General features: G+C 44.5%; 1 protein-coding gene across 1 annotated transcript in view; it reads left to right on the forward strand.

The window, feature by feature from the left end:
- NCKAP5 (NCK associated protein 5) overlaps positions 1 to 14,302 on the forward strand; it is an 898,061-nt gene that overhangs the window by 536,841 nt on the left and 346,918 nt on the right. The window lies entirely within an intron of this gene.

Here is a 14,302-nt window from a genome sequence, read left to right on the forward strand (position 1 = left end):
ACGCATGAAAAATAGGGGCTCCATTTCTTAAACCGAAACTGAATCACCGTGGCGTAAGATTTAGTTCTAGATTCACGTTATAGAGTATGTCCCATTCTGATCCATTTACTGAGGGTTGATTAAGAGTTCCATCTCTGAACCACTGCAGGAAACTGTTCAGTGGTGAGGCTCATATGGAGGGGCATTTTCGGTATGACATCTAAGTTCAACTTTGGACGTTTTGTTAAAAACATCTAAAATTCAAGTGGGGAATATAGCCATTTTCGAAAAGAAAAAGTCTATTTTTTTTTTTTTTCGAAAATGTCTATTTGCTAGATGTTTTTGTGCTCTGTGTGTTTATCTTTTTGGTCCATTTTTGAAAAAAAAAAATGTCCAGGTGAAAAACACACAAAATCAAGCTATTAGGATGTAGGAGGAGCCAGCATTCTTATTAGACTGACCACACACTCATCCCAGGAGAGCAATGGGACACCCTAGGGGGCACTGCAGTGGACTTCAAATTAATGCTTCCAGGTACACAGCTCACCATTGCTCCCTTATCCTGCCTGTCCCCCCCAAACCCACCCCAAACCCACTATCCCAACTGTACATCATTACAATAGCTCTTATAGGTGAAGGGGGCACCTATATGTGGGTATAATAGGTTTCTGGTGAGTTTTGGAGGATTCACAGTTTCCACCACAAGTGTAACAAGTAGGGGGAGATATGGACCTGGGTCCACCTGTCTGCATGCACTGCACTCACCACTAGACTACTCCAGGGACCCGCATTCTGCTCTAATGGATGTACCTGAGTATAACACCTGAGACTGATATAGAGGCTGGTAAGTAATGTTTTTATTCACTTTTTTGGGGGTTGGGGGGTGGGAGGGGTTAATGACCACTGGGGGAGTAAGGAGAGGTCATCCCTAATTCCCTCCAGTGGTCATCTGGTCATTTAGGGCTCTTTTTTGTGGTTTATTCATTTATAAAACAGGTCAGGACCAAAACGTCCAACTTATAGCTCTGGATGTTTTTGTTTTGTTCCGTTATGGCAGAAAAACGTCCAAGTGTTAGGAACGCCCCGATCCCACCATTAATGCACCCCTGATATGCCCCCTTGTGATTTGAATGCACTTTTGATGGACTTCATAGAAAAACATCTAAAAATTGGTTTACAAAATACTAATTTGGACGTTTTTGTGAGAAAAACATCAAAATGCAGATTTATGTCAGTTTTTGGAAGTGTTTCTCATTTGAAAATGAGCCCCATAGCCTATAAAGGAAATTTTTAATTCATTTTTAACTTGAAGCTACATGAAATCCTTGGAGGCTCTGATATGGAAATGTCTACTATTTTGACTTGTTTTATAGTATGGATATGGTAGTATGGTTGCCATGTTTTGAAGACTCATTAGTCATGGTTGAGGGACAAAAAATAACTTTCCTGGGAGAAGATGGATTTTACAAATCTTAAATGGTAGAGGAGGTATTTAGTAAACATAGGATTTTATTTTTACAAGGAGTTATGTTTTCATACCTTGTGACTTTCAGAAATTCTGTGCAAGTCTCTTGGCTTGGTAGAGATTCATTGCTATGCAAAAAAAAGAAAACTGTTTACCAAAATAAAGATACAGTTATGGTAAGTGTGCCTATGCAATCACTGGGCTCCTTTATCAAAAGTGAATAGAAATAATTCTCAGCCAGTGAGCTAAGTTGTACACTTCCCAGCCATTTGCACCTTTTTGTCAATTTATGAGCCCGACTTCAAGAAATTGCCATTTAACAAAATGTATGTGTATAAATGGTAGAAGCTATGCAAGCATTTGTATTAATTCAGCAATTAGAATCCCATTCAGCTATCAAAAGAAACATAGAAAATGATGGACGGTAAAGACCATGCAGCCTATCCAGTCTGCTATTAAACTGTACAATTCCTTTCTCTCTTTTAGAGATCCTTTGTACTTGTCTCACTTTTTCTTGAAATCAGCCTGTCTCACACTTCCTTGCCCTTTCTGTAAAGAAATATTTCCTGAGATTATTCCTGAGACTAACCCCTTTCATCTGGATTCTTTGACCCCCCTTATTCTAGAGTCTCTAGTTGAAAGAGGCTGTTCCTATGCATTTATACCTTGGGAGTATCTAAATGTCTCTGTCATATTGTCTCTATCTTGTATTTCTTCCAAAGTATAGATATCTAAATCTTTAAGACAGTTCATTTATGCTTCATGATGAAGAAGTTCATCATTTTTGTACCCACTTTTGAGACAGACTTCACAGTGGCGTAGCAAGGGTGAGGCGGTAGGGGCAGTCCGCCCCAGGTGCACGCTGCTGGAGGGTGCAGAGAGCAGCCGCGTGCCTGTCGGCTCCGCTGGTTCCCTGCTCCCTCTGCCCCGGAACAGGTTACTTCCTGTTCCAGGGCAGATACTTCCTGTTCCAGGGCAGAGGGAGCAGAGAGCCAGCGGAGGCAACAGGCACACGGCTACTCTCTGCACCCTCCAGCAGTGAAGAATGCACCCTGGGGGGGGGCTTGATGCGCCAGGGAGGGGGTGTCATTGCGCCAGGGGGGGGGTCGTGCTACATCTTGGGGGGACGGACGGCACTGCACCTGGGGGGGGGGGGTGTGCAGCAGCGATCTGCCCCGGGTGGCAGCCGACCTAGGATCGCCACTGAGACTTCATCCTATCTATTTCTTTTGCAAGGCTTAGTCTCCAGAACGGCACACAGTATTCCAAATGAGGACTGACTAGAGAATTATTCAGAGGCACAATTACCTCCTTTCCATGCTGGCCATTCTGCTTCCCATGCAGCCAAGAATCTGTTTTTGACCTTTGTCACAACATATCTACCTGTTTAACCATTTTCAGATCATCAGACATGATTGCTTCTAAGGGGCGAAGTTATCAAAGTGTGGTAAAATCAGGTTTCTACTTCACTTTGATTTACCATAGGAGTCATCAATAGATGGTAACTCAGTACCACAGGTTACTGACTCCAATGGCAAATACATAACACTGCTTATGAGCCACTTCACATGTGGTGTTATTCTACCATTGCAGGAGCATGGGGCCACAAAGCTGCAGCCTGATGCTCCCAGGCCACATCTTAAATGGTTCAGTGGTAGCCATGAAAAGCTGCTGCCCTTCTCCTCCCCCCGTAGGATAGCAGCACTGGACCTTCAAGCTGACCCCCCTAATAATTAAGCCTCCCTCCTGGTGCCACCCCCAAATCCAGCTCTATAACAGGAAGTGCCCCCTACCAACTTACAGGTCCCCCACCCAGATTCCTCTAGTCCCCCCCCCCCCCCTCAGGCCTTCCTTTGAAATTCCCTGGTCCCTATTGGGGTGGGGCAGAAGTGATCCCTAATTGTTTCTGCCATTGCTCAAGCTGGGTTTAAAATGGTGCCGGCAAACTTTAGCAGTAATTTCATGATACTACCACTAGGAGTCAAGTTTCCATATAAGGGCAAAAGGCCATGTACTGTTTTTTTGAGATTGTACAGCCCAAATACATGATCTTGTCATTGTTAGCATTAAACCAAACTTTAGATAATTTCTGAGTAAAGTGATGTGGTAGCCATGTTAGTCCACTTTTAAAAGTAACAAATAGAAATAAAACAAAACATAAAAAAGAAAATAAGATGATACCTTTTTTTATTGGACTACCTTAATACATTTGTCAACGTCTGTTCATTTCTGATCTGAAGCATGGTTACCTTCGAAAACTAATCAAAAAATGTATTGTTAGTTCTTATTTTCTTTTCTCTGTTTTGTTTTATTTCTATTTATTACCTAGATTATTCCTGAAACTTCACTAAGGGCCCCTTTTACTAAGCCGCGGTAGGCTCTACACGTATGCAGCATGCGCCCAAATGAGACTACCGCCAGGCCAGCATACCCTCCTGGCAGTAATTTCTGATTTGGTGTGCACCCATAGCGTGTGGATAAATTATTTATGTATTTCATCCTACGCATGCCAGTTCCAGCTGTAATTGGCACTTGGCGCACGCCAACCAGTCACTGTGTATGTTCAGTGGGTGATGTTAAGGGCGCAGTTTTAGGTGCGTTCTGGTTTCATTTTTACAGCAGGCCCTTTTCCTGTCCTATTTTTTTTTTAAAAGCCCTTTTTTGTATATGTGGTAAAAACTGTCCCGGTGCGTGCCCAATGAAGCAGATCAGTGAAAAATTGTCACGCCCCTCACCTCTGTAGCGGGCCTGACGTTCTCTTTGGCAGCGCGGTGCTGACCGATTCTCTTTTCGGCGGCGCTGTGTTCATGCTGTTGTTGCTGGCATCCGCCGTTCTCGCTAGTACCGTGCGCACACCACTGTCGTTCCGGCGCTCCATCTTGCGGGCTGCTGTGGTCCGTGTCCCCGCCTCCTTGCTCCACAGGGAATGGTCTCTGCAGGCAGGCTCCTGCTCTCCTTTCCCTCACTACCATTGGCCCAATGACCACTCTCCTCCTCAGCTGTTTCCTACTGACGTCAGACGCCGGCACTATTTCTGGGAGGCTCTTCCTCTGCTTCATTGCTTCGGCTTCTATTTGTAAGCGCTCTTGTATTGGATGATTTCCCGGATTGCCAGCCTGTTGAACATTGCTTGTACCTCGATTACTCTCTTGCCTGCTGCCTGCCTGTTGAACATTGCTTGTACCTGGATTACTCTCTCGCCTGCTGTCTGCCTGTTGAACACTGCTTGTACCTGGATTACTCTTTGCCTGTTGCCTGCCCGTGGGACATTGCTTGTACGAGGACCATTCCCTTCCGCCACCTCCCCCCACCCCCCGCTGGTTCCTCAGCGCCCCTCTTCTCAGTTTCCCGCACAAGTCCTGCCAGCCGCCCGCACCTGGGGGCTCAACCTCCGGTGAACGGCGGTCACCGCAGGTGAACCTCGGGGTTGCTTGGCAGTCAAACAGGGTACGGGGGCGTGTCATCGTGCTCAGCATCTGTCTAAGTAATATGGTTCGTGCTGTTTTTTTTTTAACTTTAAGCCTATGAGGGAAACCCTTTTTGTTTCCTGAGCATTTATGGTTACTGGTATACACATTTATTAGAAAACATTTATAGTAAGGATCATTGATTAGCCCCTGACGCAGCCCTGCTGGGCGAAACAAGGCCTGTGTCGGGCAATATACTCTAGATGCTATTTTATTAATAAAGTTTATTTTCATTTTCCACTGATCTGCTTCGTTGTTTTCCATCTTGGAGTTTGCGGATCGTCTGCCTTGCTGTTTTCTTGGACCCGGCGCGCGTCCAATACATGTGCCTAGACTACCACAGGCCACATTTTACCGCTGCTTAGTAAAAGGGGCCCTAAATCCCTCCTGAATTTATCCGCACCTTCTAGGGTGTTCTCTCATTTGCATACCTTTCCCGGGTAGCTTTTCCACAATGTCACTTACAGAATAAAAAAAACCTGACTGAAGGTCAGTTTCTGACAAAATAGCACTAGTAATGCCCCTTTCCTTAGACATAAGTATGTATTGCCATACTGGGAAAGACCAAAGGTCCATCGAGCCTAGCATTCTGTTTCCAACAGTGGCCACAATGATCAACACATGTAATTGTACATCTTATAATGCCTTTTGCTCTTACACTATCATGTATTTCATCTTCATGTAACCCGAAACACTCTGTAAAACCAAATGTATACTCTCTTAGTTCAGTATCCATGACAAATTGTAAGCCACATTGAGCCTGCAAAGAGGTGGGATAATGTGGGATACAAATGTAACAAATAAATAAATAAATAAATAAAATACCTGGCAAGATCCCAAAAATGTACAAAACATTTTAAACTGCTTATCCCAGAAATAGTGGATTTTCCCCAACGGTCTATGGACTTTTCCTTTAGGAAGTCGTCCAAACCTTTTTTAAACTCCGCTAAGCTAACCGCCTTTACCACATTCTCTGGCAACGAGTTCCAGAGTTTAATTACACAATTGAACTCCATTCCCTTTTTTGCTTTATTAGTACTTTTTGGCTTCACAGGATCCCAGTGGAGATGGCACTAACCATTCTGAGCACATGAAAAAAATGTGCTGTTCATACATTTACAGTTTCTAAAGGATAGAGAGAACAGCATTATTACCAAATTACACCTGAGACGTGAGACGTAGGGAGGGAACATGTTCAGCGTCATTGAACCGTTAATAACATTCACGATTTGATCCCAAGAGATTGTGTTTCCCAATCCACTGCTCTAACAGCTTGTGCGTATTCTCTCGTATTGATATTTCACTGGTTTGCACCAAACATTGACCAAGTTCTCCCTTGGTAATCAACATCAGGTTATTTAATTCCCTTTTAAGTTTCTATTAATGAGGTTTATATCTTTAGATAGAAATAATGTTCTTCTACATTTATATTCATATATTGCAGATGGCCTTGTACCTTTTTTTAAGCTTTGTTATAGCCTACAACCTGATAAAACACAATTGTGCAGAATCATATATACTTTTAATCAATTATGGCACAGTGCCTGGAAGAAAAAGTTCACATTATAGACAGACAGGTTGAGGAAAATCAGTGACTGCTTTCCCTCAGTGCTGTTGGCTCTGTGCAGTGACATGTAAAAAAAATAGATATCCGAGAATGCCAATACTTCAAGAATTAATCTACATAAATAGTCCAAAGAGCTATCAGACAAGAGAAATTTACTGCAGAGCCAACTTTAATTGCACCCAGGGATAATTAGAACAAAGTGTTGTTAATTGTGAGTTGGTTTAATGCTGTATAGTTTTGCCCTTGTTTCTCCCCCCCCCCCCCCCCCTTAAGATGCAATAAATTTTGATGTCAAGGGATGAAAACTATATCCTTTATTAAAGAAACAACATATATTTTCTTAGTCTCATATAATTTGCAGTTTTAATACTATTCTGACAGTAATTAATCTCAATATTTTAAGACTTGTATTGAAAGGGGTCTGTTAATTCCTCTACAGTGAATGTGAGAAATAAATCTGTCACTTTAGGTATGTTATAATCTTTCCAATAAATTATTATCAGATATGGCTTCTGACATGGTAAAACTGATTTAGGATGCAGCACATTAATCCCATTTGCTCTTTGTCTAAATCCTTTACATATTCTGGCTATTCCAAACTGAGCATTAGATTGTATATCCTTTCTTTGAAATAACTATGGGGTCATTTTACTAAGGTGTGCTGAAAATGGCCTGCGGTTGTGTAGGCGTGGGCTTTGGGCATGAGCAGGTCCATTTTTCAGTGCGCCTATAAAAAAAGGCCTTTTTAAAATTTTTGTCAAATATGGATGTGTGGCAAAACAAAATTGGCATGCGTCCATTTTGGGTCTTAGACCTTACCGCCAACCATTGACCTAACGGTAAAGTCTCACAAGGTAACCGGGCAGTAATGACCTACGCATGTCAAACGCCACTTGCCGCAAGTCCGATACACGCATCCGAAAATGAAAATTATTTTTCAGACGCGCACCAAAAATGAAATTACTGCAAGAGCCACGCGGTAGCTGGCTGGTAACTCCATTTTGGCACGTGTTGCGCATGCGTAGACGCTTTACGTGGCTTAGCAAAAGGGCCCCTAAAAATATTTGAGAACGAATATTTGCAGATACTTCTGTGTGTGAGAGAGAGAGAGGAGAATTTTGTGTGTATGGAGGTACCTTCACACATTCATTTTTGCTATAAAAATGTTTCAGCAGAACTAAAATTATATAGCCATCAAAGTGAATCTATTATGAAATGTGGCTTTTACTGATATAGATGGAGATAGTGATATTTAAACATTATGATGGAAGGTTTGAAAAATTGTTCACTTTGACTAGAGTTTTAAATATCTTCTTAACACAGAAATAAGAAAACTATGCCAGTAAGCAGCAAGATGGCTTTTTGTTAAATTCATGTGCTACAAATATGCTATTCATCTTCCCTTGTCCCCTTGTGATTGCTTAGCCTTTGAGAATGATGAGTAGATCGTATTAGGGGAATGATTAGCACACATAAAGTCAGGGGTGTGCTGGTAAATTTTTAACAACAGGCTCTTTCTCCGGACGTAGCCAGCTCTGCAGTTGGAAGGGCCAGGGGTGGCCGGGGGGGGGAGGGCTGGGGGAGCAACACTTGCCTCTCTCTCCTCCCTCCCTTTGTGCGGGCACGCTAGGCATACCTTTGCTGGCAGCCACCACTCCCAATGTCTTGCTCTGAGCAGCATGCTGGAACTTCTCTCACATGCTGGAGAAGTCCCAGCCTGCTGTCCAGAGCTGGAAACAAGGAGCAGGGAGCAGCAGTAGTCTATTTACTTGGCTGGCAGGGCTCAGCAACCCCACCAGCAAAGTAAAAGAGAATTCAGCAGGGGGCCTAAGCCCACATTTTGGGAGCCAGTTGTTAAAGTAGCCATGGAGGGCCTTACTTTAACAACCGGCTCCCAAAATTCTTAAAAACTTAACAACCGGCTCTTGCGAGCCTGTGAGAGCCTGCTCCAGCATACCACTGCATAAAGTTATCCAAGGAAAAAAAGAAATATGTAATTTCATTCCATGTGACATTTGTTTGAAATTACCAATGTTTCATGGTCTTTGAAGACTTCTTTTAAACAGTGTAACTGAGGAGCTTATGTTGGGGTAGCTTATTAGGTTCTACTTTGAAAAGCAAATTATTTACTAAGGATTAGAAGCAGAAAGTGTACAATATATGCTGTTTTCCTTAGGTCTTCTCTATGAACTGTATCAGCTAATAATTTTATTCAAAAGCACTTAGGGGTCCTTTTAATAAGCCACGGTAAAAAGTGGCCTGTGGTAGTGCAAGCGTGTCTTTTGGGAATGCGCTGGGCCGGTTTTTACCGCATGTGGAAAAAAGGGCTTTTTTTTTTCAATGGGCCGGGAAAAAGGCCTGTGATAAATTGAAACCAGTGCATGCCTATTTATGGCCTGAGCCCTTAACGCCACCCATTGATCTAGCAGTAAGGGCTCATGCGCTACACGCATGGTGACCGATCGGCAAGCGCCAGTTGCCGATTAATGCCAGAAACGCCACGCGCGGTAGGAAATAAAACAAATAGTTTGTCTAGGTGTTATGGGCATGTGCCAAATCCAAAATTACCACCAGGGGTGTGTGCTAGCCTGGGGGTTAGTCTTGTTTTGGCATATGCTGCACAGGTGTAGAGCCTACCGTGCCTTCGTAAAAGGGCACCTTATTGCGATAAAAGCACCATGCCATCTGAATAAAGTGCTGCTGACTAAGATATTGTACTGTCTGGATCTGCTTGTGAATATGGTTATATACTGCCTCGGTACTATGTGGATTGTTTTGGTATGGAGTCTGGGATATCCTGAATATTGCTACTGTCTGGATAATTTCCAGCACTCACCACCCTACCTGGATATCCAAATAGTGGTGTTGATTTCCCCAAGTATTTTTGACTACTTGAGTTGGCATTTAAACAATCAGTTGACTGCAATGGCTAAACATTGGCTGATATTTTATTTATTTAACACATTTATACCCCACATTTTCCCGCTAGTTGCAGGCTCAATGTGGCTTACAAGTTCCATAGGGCATATTACAGTTCATTAAAAATACAGTTAAACAGTGTAAAATAGGGTAGAAACATATAGATAACATATTAAACAACAAGGTAATAAAGGATAGTAGAAGTTCAAGAGATGGAAAATGAAATTATTTTTTAAAAAGAATTATTCATGTTTACTTTAACATTTATTATTCACTTTTTTCCCCAGCATTTTTTTGACGATTAATTAGACAAAGTAGACAGGAATGTGTATTTTCTTTTGTTAACTGATAAGGGGGGGAAATTATTGACGTGGGTTACTGTTAAGTTGGGTTATTTTAGCACAGGATTCTATTTTATGCAATGAGACCCTACGCTAAATAAGTCGACTTGTGGTAAAATAACGTAACTTTACAGTAGAAAACTGCACGGGAACCAGGTTTTCGGGAATCCTACGGGAATCCCCTCCAGGTCTATGGGTATCATGTGGGAATAGAAATAGTTCCCGTGGGAGTGTATGAGCCTCTCAGTGACCACCTACCTACCCAGGGTCCTCCAAGACATCCAAGCAGTGGCGTACCAAGGGGGGGGGGCGGTCCGCCCCGGGTGCACGCGGCTGGGGCGCGCGCCTGTCGGCTGCGAGTTGGAATCGCTATGCTAAATTCTCTCATTCGCTGCAGCTCCCTCCCTCTGCCCTGGAACAGGTTACTTCCTGTTCCAGGGCAGAGGGAGGGAGCTGCAGCGAACGAGAGAATTTAGCGTAGCGATTCCAACTCGCAGCCGACAGGCGCACGCTGCGGCACCTCCCCCCTAGCGGCATGCACCCGGGGGGGTGTCATTTCGCCGGGGGGGGCGCTGCACCCGGGGGGCGCATCGGCGATCCGCCCCGGGTGTCGTCGACGCTAGGAATGCCACTGCATCCAAGTACCGCCTTCTCCTCCTTCTCCTCCCTTCAGTAATTCAGTACAGCCGCACTTGCTCGCTGCCCGGCATGAGTTTAGCAAGGCTCACACTGACACATACATGGGCCAGCAGCATCAGAGGTCACTTGATCTACTGGTGCATATATGTGAATATTCTTTCTTTTTATATATGATCTGTCTCCTTGCATGAAGATTTCTATATTTTGATGTAATGAAAAATGCAGTCAGTCAGAGTGAACACAAGTTTATCTTTTTGGGCAGACTGGATGGACCATGCAGGTCTTTTTCTGCCGTCATCTACTATATTGCTATGTTAAATTAAATATGTGGCTCAAAATAAAGCAAAAGAAACAGAACAAAAATCTTCCACACACACACACACACACACACACACACACAAAAAAAACACAAAGCAGGGAAAAACAGCAGAGGTGACCAAAAAAAAAAAAAAAAAAGGACAGAACACAAAATTGCATATGTCTTTATTGAGTGTCTTCAATTGACCTGACATGGACCATGTTTTGGCCTACCAGCATCAAGACTATAAAGATCACAAGTATCAACTTAATTTATTTAAGTATATATATTTTGTACCCTGTGCTTTCCCACTCATGGCGGGCTCAATGCGGCTTACATATACAGGTATTTATTTGTACCTGGGGGAATGGAGGGTTAAGTGACTTGCCCAGAGTCACAAGGAGCTGCCTGTGCCTGAAGTGGGAATTGAACTCAGTTCCCCAGGACCAGAGTCCACCACCCTCACCACTAGGCCATTCCTCCACTCCTGTTTAATTATCAGGATGACTTGGCCATCAATGATCCCAAATGAAGTCAGTAAAATTATATACTTTTTTGTAAGGCGCTAAAATAACTATTGTAGCCTGAATGTGTCAGTTGACAGAGAATTAGTATTAACACTCTATTTTTTTTATTATTTATGCTTTGTTTTTATGTAATTGTCTAATGATTATTGTAAACTCCTTCATATATAAAGTTGTTCTTATTGTGATCCACATTGCATCTTTGAGGTTAAAGGCAAAAAATAAGCAGCATAATACAATACAATACAATACAATACAACCACAAATCTGTCAAAGATCCTGAAGGCAACTACTACTGAAACATGCCACAAAAGCACTTTATGTATGTATTTATTTATTTATGTATTTATTAGGATTTATTTACCGTCTTTTTGAAGAAATTCACTTAAGGCGGTGTACAGTAAGAATAGATCAAGCATGAGGAATAGACAATTACAACAGTAAAAATATTCAAAAACAGTACAAAGTATGGCATGCTCAAGTGTCGCCCAGCTGTCTACTCGTGGAGAAAAAAGGCCTCAGTAGTACCACCCAGCCAGCCAATATATTCAACTATAAGGCGTGGGTCCAGTACACCATCATCTTGCCTGAAAATAACTCCTCAGTTTATTTGTGCTTGAGCATGTGCTGAAAAGTCTAAGTGACAAACCGTGCACAGGAAAGGACACAGAATGCAGACAAACCTTACTGTGCACTGCAAATAACAGACCCGTGCTCCAGAAATGACAGAAATCCTAACTGTGCACTACGTCTCGATAGTAGTATTCCAGTGGGGCAGCCCCCCAGCACTTATCTGGAGTGTCTCCAATTTCTCCAGTGCTGTGCTGCTCCCATTCACCGCCACTGATTTAGACGACTGACTTGTGTGGGCGTCTTTCGAGGAGAGTCGGTGGGCAACCGACAAAATGGTCGGGTTGCTTCAGTCACTTGGTTGGGTGATCAACTTTCTGAAGTGCAGCCTAACGCCTTCCCAAACGTTGGAATACTTGGGGGTGTGCTTCACTCCCTGAACAGGGATAGTTTCTCTTCCTTCAGCTCGAGCACAGCGGTTACAGGCTCAGTTACGAGCGCTGTTTCAAACTCCAAACCCGCGGGCTTGGGACTATGTACAAGTTCTAGGTTCCATGGCCTCCACCTTGGACGTGGTAAAGTGGGCCAGACCTCACATGCACCCCCTCCAGTGGCAGCTTCTGAGCCATTGGTCTCCGCTGTCGGAGGATTACGAGGTTCGGGTGCCATGTTCGGCCCGTCTTCACACAATCATGCACTGGTGGTTCATTCAAAAGACTCTGGTGTCGGGCATTCCTCTGGCAACCCTGGACTGGAAAATAGTGACCACGGATGTGTCACTGTCTGGCTGGGGGGCTCATTGCCTGCAACAGATGGCCCAGGGCATTTGAACTTGGCGTCATGGTCCATCAACCGCTTGGAGTTATGGGTGATTCGTTTGGCCCTTTGGGAGTCTCTGTCTCTTCTCCGTGGTTGCCCAATTTGAGTTATTTCGGACAATGCGACGGCGGTCACCTACGTAAACCATCAGGGGGGCACGAGGAGTGCACCCCTAGCGCGCGAGGCAGCTCTGATCTGCCGTAGGGCAGAGACTCATCTCTCGTTCTTTACAGCGGCTCATAATGGGGTCACAGAATGTGCAAGCGCACTTTCTCAGTCGCCACTAGTTGGAGCCAAGGGAGTGGACACTGTCCCCTCTGGCATTCGATCAGATAACTGCCCGTTGGGGGGATACCAGAGATGGACTTAATGGCCACCACATTCAATGCGAAGGCTCCCCGTTTCTTCAGCAGGGGACGAGAGCTGGGCTCAGAAGGCATTGATGGCCTTCTTCAACCTTGGACCAGGGGCCTGCTCTATGCCTTTCCCCCATGGCCAATGGTGGGTAGGTTACTGACTCACATTGCCAGTGATCCTGGTTGAGTGATCCTAGTGGCCCCGGATTGGCCCAGATGACACTGGTACGCAGATGTGATCAGGCTTCTGTTCAATCTTCCTTTTCTGCTTCCGGCGCAGGAAGGTCTCCTGCTGCAAGGGCCAGTCACGATGGAGGATCCCTTCCCTTTGGTCTTATGGCCTGGCCCTTGAAAGGGTGAGGTTAAGAAGAAAAGGGTATCCAGACACGGTTATCGCTGTGATGCTGTAGGCTCGGAAAAGATCCACCTCAATAGGTTATGCTGGGGTGTGGCGTACCTTCGATTAGTGGTGTGCGAGTCTGGGATTGTCAGTGGCTTTGGCTTCAGTATCCTTGCGTTTCTTCAGGAGGCTGTACAAAAATCACTCTTGTTGAGTTCTCTTAAGGTGCAGGTGGCAGCTCTGGCATGTTTTAGAGGCCAGTTTCAGGGGGCGTCCATCGCCTCCCACCCAGATATGGTTCATTTCTTGAGGGGCGTAAATCATTTGCGCCCTCCTCACGTGCCAGTTCTGCCATCCTGGAACCTTAATCTAGTTCTCAAAGCGCTTCAGCGTCCTTCTTTCGAACCCTTATCAGGGATTACGATTAAGGATCTCACCGTGAAGGCGATTTTCCTAGTAGTCATTACTTCCGCTCGGAGAATTTCAGAGTTGCAGACCCTTTCTTGCAGAGACCCCTTCCTGCATGTTACGGAGGCAGGGGTATCGATTAGGACAGTTTCTTCGTTTTTGCCCAAGGTGGTTTCTCGTTTCCACTTGGGGCAGTCCCTGCATTTGCCAGCCTTCCGTCGGGAAGATTACCCTGAGCAATTCCGGGCTCTTTGCTGCCTCGACGTGAGGCGGGCTCTTCTCAGGTATTTGGAGGTGATGAATGAATTTTGTCTTTCTGACCATCTCTTCGTCCTTTTGGAGGCAGCAAGAAGAGTCATATGGCGTCCAAGGACACCATAGCCTGTTGGTTGTGGGAGTCCTTCTCTTCGGCATACGTGGTATTGGGCAAGCAAGCCCCTTTGCAAGTTCGTGCTCATTCTACACGAGCTCAAGCTTCCTCCTATGCAGAGTCCCGTTTGGTTTCTCTGGAAGATATCTGCAGGGCAGCTACATGGGCTTCGGTCCATACATTCACTCGTCATTATCGGGTGGATGTGGCAGCTCGTCAAGATGTGGTGTTTGGTTCGTC

The sequence above is a fragment of the Microcaecilia unicolor genome, chromosome 7 (genome assembly GCF_901765095.1).
Source record: "Microcaecilia unicolor chromosome 7, aMicUni1.1, whole genome shotgun sequence".
Taxonomy (NCBI): domain Eukaryota; kingdom Metazoa; phylum Chordata; class Amphibia; order Gymnophiona; family Siphonopidae; genus Microcaecilia; species Microcaecilia unicolor.